General features: G+C 36.9%; 1 protein-coding gene across 13 annotated transcripts in view; it reads left to right on the top strand.

Moving 5' to 3' along the window:
- Positions 1-17,334, top strand: part of CELF1 (CUGBP Elav-like family member 1) — a 58,060-nt gene that overhangs the window by 10,846 nt on the left and 29,880 nt on the right. For 11 of the 13 annotated variants that reach the window (XM_054068575.1, XM_054068572.1, XM_054068570.1 and 8 more), the window contains exon 2: positions 5,891-5,931. The gene's annotated coding sequence lies outside the window, so the exon portion shown is untranslated. Of the gene's footprint in view, positions 1-1,015; positions 1,103-5,890; positions 5,932-17,334 lie in introns of all 13 variants that reach the window. The other 2 variants (XM_054068578.1, XM_054068579.1) reach the window with 1 other exon arrangement.

Below are 17,334 nucleotides of genomic sequence, written 5' to 3'. Positions count from 1 at the left end.
ACTTGAGTCTTTGTAGTTCTTAGTGCACTGACACTATTGAACCTTCCCATCCTACTTTCCTGCCACCCGACTAAAGTCTAAGATGGAGTGATGAATCCAACCTTGCACAGCATGGAGGGCTTCTAAGGCCTTGGGAGGAGACAGGAGCAAGTGAAGCTGCGCTGGCACAACAGTCAGTGAGCATTAACCACCACAGGCGAGCACCCTGGAGGGGGTGTTTCAGGGTCAGGAAATCTGCCATGAGGGTGATTTGTAAAGTAAAAGGCTGCTGATATGAGTAGAAAAGACTTTCTATTAAATGTCTTCAGATGTTCATAACTAAGAATGCAAGTTAGGCTTCTTCTTCAGACAAAGTTCCTTTTAAGCGTGGCATTACATTTGTGAAAGGTATACAGCCAAAAATAATGCTTCATGGTGCTGCATGTGTTCATGCATCAGTGTTTTTTTCATAGGTGTTAGGTTGTACACTAACGTGGAAATTTTTCCTGGGTTTTCTGTATTACTTACAGATACTTCAGATACTGTATAAAAATATTGAAGGGTGGTTTAAAATGGCAAAAAAGAAACTAAAATATATACAAATGATCCTGCAAATGATAACAAATGAAAAACCTTCAGAGAGCTTGAGTAGTACCATAGGAAGAATTGCTTTGCAGTGAAATACTTAGATTTTATTTCATTTGGGTATTTGAACAAAAGTCAGGACATTCCTAAGTTAACATTCTCACAGCAATGCTAGTATTTCCTTCTGATGAAGAAGAACCTGCACAAAATATTTTTGAAAGCCTCTACAGACCCAATATTAAATCTCGTGAAGTGTTAATGAAAATTGTTTGCTGTTGAAAGTGATTTGAATCAATATTAATTCTTTGAAAGAACATAGACTCCAGTTCTTTGCAGATTTAAATGAGTGTAATTTGAGACTTGTATCCATTTACTTCTGCAAAGGATTTGACCATGAGCCTATTACGAAAAAGAAAAAAAATTGAGCATGTTTTTACTCTTTGGTTTGCAGGCGTGGCAGTGGCAGATTCTGCACACTGGAGTTCATGGCAAGTATTTGTCTAATATAAGCCAAGCAAGAGACACATAGAAGTTTAAGGTAAATTGGTATTTCTTAATTGTGCTTCTTTGAAATAAAATATGAATGTTTATACTTAAACATTTTGCAAATACAGAATTTCAAGCCTACTCAGGATTTTGTACCCAGTTTGATTCTGATTTTTCAAAATTGGGATACTTCAGAATTGTTCTCCTTCTGAAGCTGGCAGCAGGTGCTGAAAATGGTCATATGCACTGTGCCCTCTCTTAGTATTTTAGGCGTAGTAGTACAGAATAGCAGTTGCATTTGAGGGTCTTTGTGGGGAGAGATACAATACATCCATCTTCTCTATTTGGATTTGAATCTATTCTCTTTTGTGCAATCGAAATAAGTGTGTAAGTATCCTTATCATTATAAGACTTACCACAGCGCTATGCAAACTGTCTGTCTAAACACTGTATAGGGATGATTTCCTCATTGAGTTTTTTTCTTGCATTAAATGATAGGTGAGTAAAAGTGTTGGTATTTGAATCTTGTGGCTGAAATGGATGAGGTTGGTAAAGTTCAGCTAGTGGTGTTGCTTCTAGAAGTAGGCTTAGTGGTTAAACTGAGAGTATTTGTTGTTTGTTACACTTCAGCCTTTTATGCAAAAGAAGAAATAAAACTCTGTGCTATAGGCCTTCCTGTGGTGTGTACAGTATCTGTAGAGCAAAACAGGTCCGTGTGTTTTCCGAATATTTTGGATCCTTATTCAGGAAGTAAATAAAACGTTGCATTGCTGTGTACCTTCTATATTTGCAGCTCTTGAGAGTCCTTTAATGCCCTAATCTGCAAGGATAGAACAAGCTTAAAGTTTGTTGGTGAGATTCTTTGTTTTTAATTAACAAGCAAATGTTTTGTGGAAACTTTTTATGAAGTTATTTACTAGGTTTTCAGCTGAGATGCTGCTGTAACAATGTGGTGGTACTGTGTGACTCCCATTGAATACGTTCTGTTACTAGTTCTCAAAATACCATTTCACAAAGAACACCTAAATAAGATGATAATAGTGTACAAATGGAGACTCTTAGGACTGTGAAATGACTTGTTCAATGCTATTCAGTCTCATAGTCAGTAATAGAACTCATATCTTCTAAACCCCAGCCTAGTGTTTTCAACAGTAGACCACTGGATTGTTCTGCATTCTTAAAGTGTCTCTCTGGATACTTTCATTATGGGTTGTAAGACTAATGATCAACCTTGCAAATGTTCAAGCTGTAATTGCTGAGTATGGTTACAGTAACTTGAAGCATGGCATTTATAATGTTTTTGTTGGGTTTTTTGGGGGTGGTTTTTTTTGGTATTTTTTCCTTAATCTGCAGTGGTCCCAAAATGTGCATCTCTTCTGTTTGTCAATTCTTTTATTCCTGCTATATTCTAAGTTGAACCGACTTGCATTCTGATAGTCAAGCATGCGGATGTGAGTAATTCAGCTGGTCTACTTAGTAACTGTACAGACTGTCTGTTAACCTGTATGCATATTAGTATTTGTGCTGGCAACACTGGGGAAAAAAAGTATTGGACATCTCTGCAAAAATAAAGTGAGCAGTTGCAATGACTGGGAGCTGTTGCCTTGCATTCAGCAAGTAGCTTCTGGTGCTGAGGTGTTTGGGTGGTGTAAAGGCTGCAGTAGATAAGAAAACATGGCAGCTTCCTTAGAACACTTCTGGCACTGTAGGAGTTTGCGAGAAAGTGACACACTTTCTGTGGGTTGTGGCCCAAGCTCTGCAGTAAATAAAGTTCATCTGATTTGTATAGGCCTCTCTATTTGTAATCTGATTTATCTAGTACACTTGCCCCTTTACTCTGCATCATTAGCTCCCTTATGCACTTCCTCCAGATAAGTATTTTTATATTTCCAGGTTTTTTATTATTGGCCATATTGGTACTTGAAAGTATATACATTTGCAGTGAGTCCAAGATTGAATGTTGATTTCTGTGAGAGACTGTTGGCGACGGATATATCGGAGGTTCAGCTATGCAGTCTGTTTTATCTGTTAGCCTCTTTAATTGTGCATGGTAATATTGGCATCCTACAAACATTAGTTCCTGGAAGGTGTAATGACAAAGCAGAACTAACTGGTCTGAACAAGTACTGACTGTGACGGTAATTTCATTGATCAGAATCCATTAAATGATCTGGTGTTCTCTTACAGGTGGTCTTGGGTGCTGATGAGACTGAAGTTTTGCCACAAAGTATCAAAGCAGTATCTAGATTTATTTGGCTCATATCCCTTGTCTAGTACTTATTGGCTTGAGCCACTTGTTTTCATTACCAGCTGTGTTTCTATTTATGTTACATTACATACCAGAAGTTACAAGTGTTTGTTCATCAGCAAGAGTGTGTTTTGTCCTGGATCTGGCAGGGCTAAGTGTTAAATCTAACCTTCATTTTTCAACATAGAATGGTCAGGTGGTGTCATACATAAAAGTTGGAAGTGGCATCTATACTCAGCTGCAGTAAGGGGGGCAACTTCACGAAGATTCTTCTTTGCAGAAGCTGTGATGACATGTCCCAATTAACACCTTTAATTGTTTTGCCGTCCCCATCATGAACCCACACATGCAACTATGAGAACAATTCAGTCAGTGTCTGATGCTGGGCTCGAGTGAATATGCAGTTTACACATGAGTTTATTGCCATGCCAGTTAGTTACAGAAATTGCTATGCTAAACACGCATTGCTAGCAGCATGCCAGCTGTACATACCTTGGTCTGAGGTATCCAGGTCCCGATTTCTTTTGAGGAGAAATACAGTTGTCAGATTCTTTAGCTTTTGGGCCAAGTTTGTCTGATGGGTAGACTTGGATTAAGTATTCAGTGTTATTTATGTTCTGTATGCAATTAAATGAACCATACTGGAACAATTTTAGTTTGAGAAACATGATTTAAGAGCATTCTTCCAGGCTTTCTGCAGGTGGTAGTTAGGTTTGCTGCTTGCTTTTTAAAGTTTTTATTGTCTTAGATTTTGCCTTGATTCAGTGAGGTGTATATTTTTTCGCAAAGGTATCCAAGAGTTATGGGTTCCTCTTGGCTATATTAGTGGTGCTTTTGGTTCCTTTGAAGTTTTTTAATTAATTCTCTAGAGTGTTACATAGTTAGGTGGGCAAAGGGAAGATTTTCCGTTTAACTTTGAGAGGTTGTTCAACAGTATATTCTTAAGCATTTGTAAAATCAATGAAGTGTGTAGTGAATTGTTTTCTGAAAGCTGCTTATCAAAGAAATGTAACAGCATTTGCAGCAACTTCCATTTGGCTTAGATATCTGGCAAAGATTGGGTTTTAAAGGGAAGAAAACTAAAAATTTTGTGTTACATGATGTTTTGAAGGCAGGCCTTTTAGCAGGACTCTTGAGACCATATTTTGGCCATAAACAAATATTCTTTAATTAAACTTACAAAAAGCAAAGGAATTTGGGTGAGGTGGAAGGAAGTGTCCTTGGGCAACATATTTGCCTAGAAAGAGCTTCATAATCCATAACATATTGTGAAAGAGAACACAATTAAGTATGTAAAGTATTCCCTGACCAATAATCAGTTTTTTATAATATTCTAGAAAGGATACATTAATAATTTTGAATACACGTTTCAGCTAACAGAGTTATGTTTCTTGGGATTTGTGGATTGAGTTTTATTTTTCTTAAGTATTATTATAAGAAAATTATTTTTTGTTGTTCTGTTTAGAGTTCTGTCTTCCTCTAGAGGGTACAATATTTTATTAAATCAATTTAACAAATTAGGAAGAAATTAGAACAGTTGAATTATGGTGAAACAGGGATAAAAAAAATCCGAAGAGCTCTCCCCCCAGAAAAGAAGGCATGGGTACATGTGATAACTTTCCAAATACCTTACAAGACAAGTTAGAAGAAGATATGGATCACTTCTCCTATATTTCTCCTATATTCTTTGAGAAGTTTGGATAAAAGTTATGAACAGACCTGCAAAGCAGTGAAAATTTAAGAACTCAAACAGCGTTGTATAATTCTCCTTCTCTGCAGATGAATGCAGTTTTTTATTTGGTGCCTATAGATAAGTAAACAGAATGCTGCTAAACTACTATGAGTTCTGCAAAATAACCCAGGAGGAAGCAGAGAAGAAATTATTAAAAAAAAAAATGCAACTAAAATACCCAGAGGTTGTATTTGGATGTGTTGGCTTGTGTTGTAGGTCTGTTATGGAATCTGCAAAAAGAGAACCCTGAATCACAGAGCAGCATCGCTGCTTTTGAGGTGTTAGTACAGAAAGTCTGTATGGTTCCTGGTTGATGATTTGGTTAAGATGTAGAAATGACATTTTTAACTTGTGTTGTTAGTTCTTTTTTCCCTAATTCAGAGCTTTTTTTGTACATTTGACTATGGTTATCTTACATTAGAATTCCCATCTGCAGGTTCATTGTCATCTGTTAGTGCTACAGCTGTCAAAAGAATCTAACACAGGAGTTAGGATTGTGGGTATTGCTATTGGTTACTCTGCTTCTGTCATAAGAGCCAAAAAGCCAGACAGGTAGGATAAATCCACTGAATGTTATTAGGAAGCTACAGGACTTCTGTTTGCAGTCATGTTGTGTTTGCACTTCTTTCTTTTGCACCCTTTCATTTATTTTCTATCTTTTTCAAATGTGCAACTTCATTTTTGAGCCTAATAAGGATTGTTACTTGTTTCCACCTCATGAGGACTTCTGTTATTAGACATATGCTTTAGTTTCACAGTCTTTTGCCTTTTACAGGGTGGAGTTCATGTTGTAATGATTGAGTATTCCTGAGTTAAAAAAATCAGATAATAACAATGTCTCTTTTTTCCATGTCTTTTAGAGTGAAGACTGGAACGGCTACAGGGAAGTGCGTAGCTGCAGGTATGAACCAACTACAGTTTGTATTCCTCAGTTGTGTATTAGAGCTTCCTTTCAAAGATTTAGAGAGAAGTTGTTTTTACTTACAATGATGAAAGCGGTCGTTTTCCACTGCGGTGAGCAGTGCTCCCTGAACCTTAAACTCTTTTCAGTTTCCTGCCTTTGTACTGCTAACAGGGGTTGGGAGTATTAACAGCTTAAGACTGCATGTACCAGGTCAACAGGCTTCTTTAGCCCCATCTGTAATTTAATCATTTTAGAAACATAACTATGTACAAGGTAAAAATGTATGTTTTCATAGTAATTTCTTGCCCAGAACAAATCTGGAAAACTCTGTATGTATGCAAACACATGAAAACCTAAAGGTAAGTATTAGTGGAACAACTCTCTATGGGCTGAGACAAGTTTGATTATGTGCAGCAGAACAAGAATATAGTGTAGTGTGAAAATGCTTGGAGCCAAATGTGAGGATCTGATGCGATCTCCTTAATGCCTGAAGTCCAGTAAGGGTGCAGTTTCATGAGACAGCTGAGACAATTCCCTCTTCCTCTCTTATTCAGTTTCCAACTGAGTAGTCCTGTATTCTCTGGTTATGTTTGGTTCTCATGGTAGTTTGACTGCATCATAGACAAAGTCAGCTTGGCTACCCAATGAAAAGCTCTTTTGTAATCAAGTTGTTATTTCTCTGGTTTAGCAAGTTGGAATAATCTACTGTGTGATCAGAGGAGTAGCAAAATAATAGATCGAACTGTAACTGTATAGTTTAAGAGTTTCAGTTAACCTTGAAGGACAATTGACCTGTAACTGCTGTTTTAAGCACTATTATGCTCAAAGTATGGTGATTGTTGCTCTTCTGGTGAATCTCCTGCTATGGCAGAAAAATGTAAAGCGTGCTTTAGTCTGTAGGCAACCAGGGAGAGATGAGTTTTGATATTGTCTTGAGGAAACACTTGTTTTCTGCCATGGTCAGACATTTGCTTCAGTTTTTATAAATGCACTGGAAAGGATTTAGTCATATCTATATCAGAAAATCAAATTTATCTTTAAAGTGCAGGATGTCATGTTTCTCCATGTGTTACTCATCAGAGTAGAACGAGCTACAGTTGGATTAAGACATACAGGAGCACCTTCATTTTAAGATTATTTTTAGAGAATTGGTGTTTGACCTCTGTGTTTGGAAGTACCACTTTGAGAGCATTGGTCTCCAGGCACTGTGAGTATTGCAAAACCACTTATTTCCTAATGAGTGGTGGTCTCTACTTTGCCTTTCCTGCTCCTTTACTGCCCCTCTAGGACCATATGGAAGATAGGAAAGAGAATACTGGTAATTATATATATATATATATATTTTTTTTTTTTTTTTTTTTTTTTGTCAAGTGTTTGTATCTTTGTAGACTGGCTAATCTGTGATTAGGCCTAGTTTTTCAAACCCTTTGGCAGAATTGGGATTCTGCCAATTACAGAACACAGGTTCAGAATGCATAGATTCTGATTACTTAAATAACAGGACTTTTCAAATGGCATTCATGGCTGTTCTGGTGACTGCAGAGGACAATGAAACTTGAGACCTGTTGCTTTGTTTAGTCCAAAAGATCTCTTGAAACTTGACAGGGGAAGAAAAAGCCTCTTTCATACTTCAGAAAGATTTCTAAATAAGCCTGACTATTAGTCTAAGACCTTTAATTGAGTAGAGGTTTTAAAATAATTTATATTTATATATATATACACTTTAGTATAAAGTTTGCCCTTTTGAGTTAAGAATACACATGATATTTTTTATGTTAACAAAGTTACTTGGAACAGTTTTTATTTTAGAGTTTTACTTTCCATATGCACAAGATCACAAGATATGTTGCTTGCAGTAAGCTGCAGATAAAGACATTTTTGATTCACTGTAGTTTGCATGTACAGTAATACAACAGTCTTCAACAGTGGTATTGTATAGTGGGTTCTGTAGTCTCACCTGGGTCCAATATGCAACCACACAGCGATTCTGTGTGTAAATGTAGTTGCTTTGCCAGTTGTAGTGGTTTCTGGCATGTTTGGCTTGCAGACAGGTGAACTGTTCAGAGCTTTCCAGCACTCAGTGGATTTCCAGCTCCTTAGCAGAAAAATAGCTTCTGGGCCTGTTTCAGTGATAGAAAAGTAACCTAAAATTTGTAACTGGTTCTTTAAAAATCTCTGAAGCAAATATTGCAGAGATGACAAAATATTTGTTTCTAGTGCATCTCTTTTACTAGGTACAGAGCTGCAGATTTGTGTAATATAGGAAAAGACAGCAAAATACAGGCTTATTTGAAACCAGATTTCTAGGTCTTGTGTTTGCATTTACAAAGTACATAAGTTGAAGGGGATCTTAAGGATTCTGTTACGTAGAATTGGTTGCAGATCTGTTTCTTACACAAAAAGCTGAAATACCTGAGGGTAAATTTCAGTCTGATATTACAAAACCCGTCACTTTTGTAATTTCAGAGACAACATCTGGGGAGAAAAAGAGGGGAAAGACAGTGTAAGTGGATCAGTACTACTCTTCTTTCAGGACTTGATAGCTTGGAAGCATTAGTATTCTTATTCCCTTATGCTGAAGATTTAAGCTTTGAAGTGCAAGTGTGATTTATCGTCCATACATTGTGTGTCTTATAGTCTGAATTCAGTCAGTTAACAAAAACAGGGGAAGGGGGAAACCCTTCAAACCTTGCCTTAAACCTTAAATGTTCCATCCCATCTTCTTTTAGTAGTTGACTGTCTTTCACAGGATAGAAATGCACATCCTCACTTTTTATTCTCTCATTTCCTGCCTTGTCTCCTGTTCTGTGTCATACTGCTGCCTTTATTTCCTCTTACTATTGTTATGACCAAGCCAGTTTTCCTATTTTCTCAAGAACTTTTTTCTGTCTACAGTGCCAAGGTGTCTGCAGGTCTTTCAGATCTCTCAAGTACCGAAGATTTCCATAGTTTCTCGCTTGCAAAATAGCAGCATTGTTGTATTCTAGCACTGTAATGATAAAAACTTAAAGTGCTTCCCAAACTACATGTACTGGAATGTTGGCAGATGTTTAAAAAGATAATTTTTAGCTGAAATGTCTTTTGTATACTTCCTGAAGACCTTAAGCAGTACCTGAAATACACATTTCACATGTATTTACCAAAAAACCCCAAACCCACAACCTACAGATAAGTATAAAAAAATTAAATCTTTGACAGTTTTTTATTGTTTTTAATGTTTATATGTCTTCATAGAATGAAGGGAAGAAACCTGTATGTTTCTGCTTTAAAAACAAATTTATACGTCGGTGCTTCTTCCTCATATCAATTATTAATTATAAAATGTTTTGCGAAGAGAGGTAAACACGATGATTACTCCTTGTCTATGATTTGCAAAAATTAATTTTTCAGGGAGTCTGCATTAAGGCATATTGTTATCTGTTCTACAAGTACAGATGCTCTAATAGATTGTCATGTATTAATTGTATCAAATTCAAGATTTGGTCTTTTGGCAATTTGTTCATCTGCTTATTTGCTTCATGTCTAGTGTCTTTCATACAGTGCCTCAGCCAGGCCTTTGGTGTCTTCTTCATATCACAGTAAGTTTTACTGTGGTGTGGGTTTTTGGTTTTTTATTTTGTTTTGAAATTCACTACTACCAAGAAATAGCTGACAACGCTGATTTTTGTCTTCCTCTCCATTTCCTTCGTTTGGTAAAAAAAAAAAAATAGGAGGTATGCACGATAAACAAAATTTAGCTGGGAAAGACAAATTTGATATAAGTTTCAGAACACTATTCTGAAGGTCACTGTTGGGAACTTTTAATAACAAAATTGAAGTCTAATGCTATCAGAAGAAAATGTCTTGCACTATGAGAACAAGAAAGCAATCCAGGTATCTTTCTTGTTATGTTTCTGTGAAGATTAATGGAGTTTTCATTGTATCATTGGGGAACAAGTATAAGAAGGAAATAATCAAGTACAAAAGAGTGGATGGAATTTCTAGGAAAATATTTTAATTTGAAGATTTTACTTTCATGGACATCTTTTTTTATTTGTTTCACTGTGCTAATGTGGTAGACTATTATGCTAATGCTGCACAGGTACTGTCCTTGAAAACGTAGCACGTAGATACTGTCAGCCTTTGGAAAAAATCCAGGTAAATCCTAAATGAAGTTGCTTGTCACTCTGTAAATGGTACTATTGCAAACTGTGATATTTGAAGTTCTTTGGAGTTGTAAAAAAGAGCTAAATAGATACAGATTCTGGAGATAATAGTTGTGATGTACCTCAAAATAATGCAAAAAATATTTGAGTAATCTCAAACCAGAGAGCTTTGGAGGCTATCAGCTTGCTTATTACTTGTTGCCATAGGGTGGTGAGATATTTTATGGTCAAGGTAGGTGTTTGATTTCATCATCAGGAGGTGGTTTTGTGGCCAGCCTGCTCCATTTTTTTTCCTCTTTTCGGTAATGCCTATGCAATCCTTTAGTATCATCACTGAAGTAGCAGCAGCTGCAAGGGAAGGGTCAAGCACTGGTTAGCAGCCTTATGCTGCAGTGTTAGCTGACAGCTGTGCACTAAGAAAGTAAATCTCGGGGTAGCATCGTGCAGCTGTTTTGCCATAGAGAAGGCTATCATTGTCTGCAGAGCTGTGGGTCACTCATGTTGCAGAATTCTAATAACTACAGCCTTGTCAATATATTCACAGCACACTCATTTGTCCCTTTTCTGGCAAGCAGATGAAGAGGCAATGAGTCAGACATGAGATGAAAACTGAAGAAGTTTGGAGGCCACTGTCTTAAACTTTAACTTCATTCATCTGCTATAGGAGGATCATAAGACAGCTTCTGTTAGCCATCCTGTTATTGTAGTAGTTACTGGCAGAGCAGGACCTAGTTGCAGATTTTTTGGCTTCTCAGATTTGAACAGGTGTTGTAACCTGTTTCCTGGTAGATAAGCTCTCATGTTTCAGAGCTACTGCCTGCAATTTGAACATACCACAGATTGAAGTTCTTCATCGCTTATATGATGGCTTATTGAAAGCAATTGCAAGGCATTTTAAAAAGAGGGTAAGTGTATACACTGGTTACTATCTGTACTGTAGCATTTCCTGAAGTCCACAGGTGTAGCTTTTTGAAGTTGGAGGTTTTTGTTGTGTCCTTTGGGGCAGGGGTGAGTGAATACGTTTGGTGTTGTGTACTAAAGCTGATAATACCTGAGCATTTTTAAGTAGCATTTACCTAAGTATGTATGTAGTTCAGTTCTTGAGTAGTTTTAACAGGACAACTGTTCTTTTATTTCCATAGTGCTTTTTGGTTTGTCTCAACACAAATACATAGGCTTGCTTCTGCTCTTCGGCATGTTTGAGACCTATCTTTGCCATTTGTAAAGGCTAATAATCTACTTTGTTTTCACCACAAAAATGAGTCAGTGGTCTTTCAGCTGCTCTGTTTTCAGCTCAGGAGAACCTAACCTGTTGTGGTTTGTGTGGTAGCTTCTGATGGGTCTCTTCCAAGTACTTGTCCAGTCTATTCTTGCACTTGTGTAAGTTTATTGTGTATGCACTACTGAGCCAACAAGTAGTTCCAAACTCAACCACCCTTTGAATGAAATATCATCTCCTTTCTTCCTTAGAGAAGGAACACTGTTGTATCAGTCATTAAGATTTTTGCTTTCTTAGCAGTCATTTGAAAAGTTAGTTTGGAAATACTAGCTGCTTAAGAGGATAGTCATGTGTGACCTGTTATAGTTGATAACAGTGCGCTTCATTGCTTATTATTTGAAATAAAAGCAAGAGAGATGTCTAAACTGGTCAGATATCAATGTGTGGCAGTCAAAGCAGAACTGTTTGGCATCACCTTGGTATGTGGATAACACTGTAGATACAGATCTTCCTTACTTGTTTTTGCTGTTACAGTAAGGTCAAAGATGTTTCTGCCAGAGCATTAGTTGGTTCCCGGACTTGGTTTGTAGCTCCAGCAAAATGATGGCTTGAAGTCACTGGGCTGTCTAAAGACTTGGTGTTCTAGACAACTTTGATAATGCCCTTTGAAGTGTCTTTACACTAGTGTGTGCAGCATGGGGAGCAAACAGGAGGTACTTGGTCTCTTTGTGCACTGTTTGCTCCAATCTAGAAGGATTTTGATTAATAGAAATCATAGATATCTGCTGTAGAGAACTCAGTTGGATTTTTGTTGTCCTGTTTCTAAAGGAAAAAATGCACAAACCTTGTACTGTCATGCCTTCCTGAAAACTTTTGTATCCACTGTTCATATACAAACAAGTGTGTCAGAGCAGTGAGTGTCTTGAGGCATTAAATTTCTTATCATTTAGCATTACGTGAGGGAGAGGTCAAACCAGAACATTTAATTCTTGTCCTCTGCAAGCAGCTCTGAAATAGTCTGGCTATTGGCTGTGGTCTGCACAGCTGTACAGGTAGAAGTCACTGAAGGATCTTGAGACTTATTGGATTTATTTGTTTTTTTCAGTTCTGATTTTGGTATGTATTGGCATACTTAGGTTAGGGGTTACCGCTGCCATGTGTAAGTTTATTGTATAGCAAACAGCATTCAGTTCTTTGTCTCCCAGGAAAGCATCACTGCATTCTGGTTTGCGTGTGTGACAAATGGAAATTTAAGAGCTAAGGGAAGTTGCTTGGATTTTTGCATTAGACTGGTACAGAGCCAGGAACAGAGCCCTCTCTTCTACCATAGCTTGCAATCCCTTGATGCCTCTCTGAAGCAGCATGTTCAAGTGATAGGTCTTCTGTGACCAGCTTAGTTCAGAAACCCTTCATACGACAGACTTTTAAACAGGTATAAAACTTTATATACTGTTTCGCCACTTCAAAATTGTGATCTGAGTTGCCACAAAGAAGCAGTAAATTTTGCGGTTTAATCCAATCACATGATGATTTTGCTGTGGATGTGTTTATTTAGAAAGGTAAAAAGTTGTGACTAAGGAACTGCCACACTGTACACAATCTAGTTTGTGTTTTCCTTCTGATATTGCTGAGTACTATATGCATTAGACAAATGGGTCTAAAATTTTAGCAATTATTGATTAGTCTGAGATTCCTTAGTTGTTCCTTCTGAATGTTGGGTAGAAGATGGTAATTCTTCTGTGCAGTATAGCCCACGGGTTATCTTTTTGAAAAAAAAAAAGCAGTTGGGATTTATACGTATATGCAGTAAGCAGAAGCAAAACAATATATCCCTGCAAGCGTCCACGTGTGCTCAAACCAGATTACAAAAGTCACTGCCACTAAATATTTATCTATGAATTTATTAAGAAGTGTTCCCTCTTACCAGTTTCAAATTTGCCTTTGCCAGTCTCCTGCTTTACTCATATGAACATAGGAAACTACAGCTGCTTTGTGAATTGCATGGCAGTAGATTGTTTCGAGTGAGTGTTGCATGGCATGAAGAACAGCATTAGAACTTTCAAAGGAAGCATGTGTATTTGAGGAAGCTCATAGGCAATTTAAAAGAAAATGTACCTGTATGTGTTTCTTGTCTATCTTTGTATAAGCTCCAGTGTTCAGAATTCGTTAGAATAAGAGATTTCACAGGCGCAAAGTTTTGTCTCCTTTTCAAAGAAATAACCTAATTCCCTCATTTTAGAAAATAGGTTTTATATAACATATGTTGAATAATTTGTCTTTACCATCAAATAAAATGGTGCGTTTAGCTGCCATTTTTTTTTTTCACTTTCTAAGAGTGCTTGTGCAGAAAAAATATCCTGTTATCCAGAGGGATAGGTGACTTGCTGCTGCATTGGCTGGCAGAGAGCTAGGAGTCCTGGGAATTCTTCCCTCATACAGAAGTTCAGAACTCATTTATTTTAAGCTTTCCCAAAATTAATTGGAGTAGAAGCTACAGGTAAATAGAACTTTGTTCACAATCCACAGAAATAGGTCAATAAAGTATTGACTTACCCTAAATATTTTTTTGCTTGAAATATTTTGAGGAAGGGAAAGGAAAAAAACCCTTATTACAAGCTATTTTTAGAATAAAATCTACTTACCTAACTTGTGAGAATTCATCTAGGTCTGGAGGGTACATAGGAAATGTGTTCAGATAAACGCATAAGAGAGAGCACAGTGAAACTTTGCAGTTTCTGAGATGAAAGCATTTATCACCTCCTCCAATCCTTTTTCTCCACCGGGGAACTTCTACAAAAATATCATATAAATAAAAATGTTTTATAGTTAATTTAATCTGTAGGCAGCCCAAAACTTCATGTTATTTGATTGGTACGTTCCACATTCTAAATATGTCAGATATGTCTACTCACAGTATATAACTGTCATAGAGACTAGCAAAGCAAGAAACTGCAGCCTTGGCAACTAGATTTGGAGCTCTTTGTATGCAGTGATGTATGGGCAGTTTGGATTTTAATCTAGCAGAAAATATTCTGACCACATGCTTACATGATAACAATAAAATGCTAAAATATTGGCTAGTAGTATTTTGATGCATCTAACCTATGGGTTATCTGTTTGAAAACAAAACTGCAACTCAGCAGCACTGTAGGGATCTGCGTATGCACAGATAATACAAGGGGAAGTTTATTCTATGACCTGTCTCCTTTAAAGCTTGACAGTGTCTGATTTCCCTATAGCCTGCATCCTTTCCCATAGTTCGCTCTCACCATCCTGGTAGTCCCTCAGCTTCAGATTTGTATATGTTGTCTGAGGTTCAGACTGTATAAAATAAAAGATGGTATTATCTTTAGCTTTCAGAGTTAATTGCTCATTGAAATGAACAAGGCTTTCTTAGGAAAGAAAATACGACAGTTTCTTTGTTTTGTGGTTTGAGGGGTTTTTTTTCAGGTTTTGTGCCCCCGGATGTGATGTAATTCTGTAAACTTAAAAATAAAAGCAAAACTTTCAGCATTTAGGAGCATATAGCCATATATTCTGCAGCATAATCTAGGGCTTCAGAAGTATAAAAAACCAGATTTCATTTGTAGTATGTAGTTTTTAATGTTCATATTGTCAGATTAGCAACACTTTTAAATGTGTAGCTACAGTCCATACGGCTTGGAATTTCAGACATTGTTTCTGTTATCCTCTGAATACAAACAGTCAAAGAATAGATCTGGAAGCCAGCAGCAGGAATTTGACATCTGAGCAAAAAATAAGTGTATTTAGCTCTCTTATTTTTCTTTCTTTGTGAACAATGGCTAGGATGACTTTTAGGGTTTTTTTTATAATTCCAAAGAAACACTCTGTCCTCATTTAATTCTTATTTCTGTAGCAAAATACTATCTTTTTCCTCTCTTTCTCATATTTTCACAAGTGAAGTCTATAAATCTTTTAATTTCACTAGCTTGATGCCTTCAACTAAATAATGTTAAAACAAACCTGTTTGTATAGTAGGGTTCTGTCACTGAAATTGCCATTGTTACTGCAGAAGTATGGCACCCTGAGGTACTGGGTCATTGCTAACGTACCTTCAGATATTTATTCACTATTCTCATGTTGATTCTTGCTGTCACCCAAATTGTGCATAGCGGCATATATTCTTGACAAATATTTTGAAATATTTTTGTCACTGTTCATTAAATGAAGTGAGCACATTGCAGGAGAAAGTAGAGCAAGTATAACAGGAATTTAAAATTAATATGTAGCAGGATAGTTGCAGAAAACTAACATTTTAATTATCAAAGCGGTAGAACGAATTTAACATGGAGTATAACTGTGACAATGCCTGTAAGTTGTGGCATTTTTATGTTAATGGAACTAGCAGGTAGGACTTCCACTTTGAGGAGCGGAGAGATGAGTGAAAGAGTGGGTGTAGGATCAAAGCATAACGACTTAGTGATTTTCTTCAGTAAACCAATCTCAGTAACCTTCTTAAAACCCATTTTCTAGAGTTTCTGTTGCCAGCATTATCTCTCATTGAACCTACAGTGAGTGTGGCTGCTGGGGTATTTTACTGGCTGCTTAAAAAAGCTGAAGATTACTCAAAGACTTGAAGGAATGAGTTCTGGTCTTCATAGGTAAGACCAGAATTTACAGTGTTGGTCTATAGATTTATGTGAACAGTGGCCAGAACCTCGCCATATGTTCTGCTTTCCTGGTTATATAAATCTGAAGTAGTTCTCTCTGTGGGCTCATTTTAGAGAAATCCATGAAGTAGGCTCCAGGCTCAATTTAACATTTGAATATTGTTTTTTACATAACATGGCATTTTTCAAATGGGAATCCCTTAAGTTGTGTCTGAAGGTAGATATGAGCAACTTACTGAAAGCTAACAAATTGACCTCTGTTCCCTAGTGCCTCTTTGCATGCTTTTAACAGTGGTGCTTGGCAGGCAGCTTACACCTTTTTCATTAAAGAATAAGCTTTCTTGCACTTACTGTGTGGTAAAAGCATGCATGAAGCGCTTACTGTTGAGTATCTGATGTGTGCTGAATTCATGTCCTTTCTTTATTTTGCAGTAACATGCATATCTCTTTGTATTATGAGGCCTAACTCTTTTTAATAACCTTTTAATTAGCCTCACTGTAGGCAGAAGATTGGAAATCTTTTTCTCAGAGGTTGGAAATGGGTTTTTTTATGAAAAAATAATTGACATGCTGTAACTGTACAAGAGTAAAGAAAGCCGTATATACTGGCCACCCTAAATAAGTGCAAGTAAATGTTGCAGGCACTGGCAGACAAGAAAGAAGTGATCACAGCAGCCCCAGCATGCGTTCCTTGATGGTCTGAGAGTTTGTTTCGTGGTTATATCGACTGTACACATAAGGCTTATTTGGATTCATATTGGACTTGAATTAATCATCCCTCCTCAGACACACCCTGCTGCCTCTGCAGCACTTGCTCTCTGCAATCAAGTATTTCTGCATTTCCCAGTGCATCCAGTATTATCTGGATTATCTCGCCATTAGTTTGGGTACTGGAAATGTAACAAGAGGTCTGTATTGTGTGTATAAATAACACATCTCACAGTTCTTTGATCAACATGTTATTCCTGTTTTAGTGATGAAGCAGTTAAGGTGTTCTGATCGGCATTTTCAAAGATTATAAAACAGTTTTCAACAAATTGATGTGGTTTCCCCCTTTCTTTGTCATCTATAGGCTTTGTATATAGCTGGATTTATACATGCACAATGGGCAAAGTATTGCTTCCAGAACAATCTGTGTTTTGCACCCATAAAAGGAGTAGGTTTTGATGTTCTGTGGTAATAAAAGAATTTTTGAGTAATCAAATCTTGTTAGCTTTATTTTTTTTTTTAATCAGGTTCAGAGAAATATTTCAGTTGGAATTTTTCTCCGTAGAAGTTAAGAGAGTGTAAGAAATAGTGCATAAGGTGAAAAGAGTGTGATTGGCCATTGAAAATGTTTACGGTGAAGGAACCTTTTGACTTCACACCTTAACATTGGTGATATGGGAGGACTCTGTCTGAACCT

This window comes from Cuculus canorus, chromosome 5 (genome assembly GCF_017976375.1).
Source record: "Cuculus canorus isolate bCucCan1 chromosome 5, bCucCan1.pri, whole genome shotgun sequence".
Lineage (NCBI taxonomy): Eukaryota > Metazoa > Chordata > Aves > Cuculiformes > Cuculidae > Cuculus > Cuculus canorus.
The sequence above is the reverse complement of the archived record's forward strand: the minus strand, read 5'-3'. Positions and strand labels throughout refer to the sequence as shown.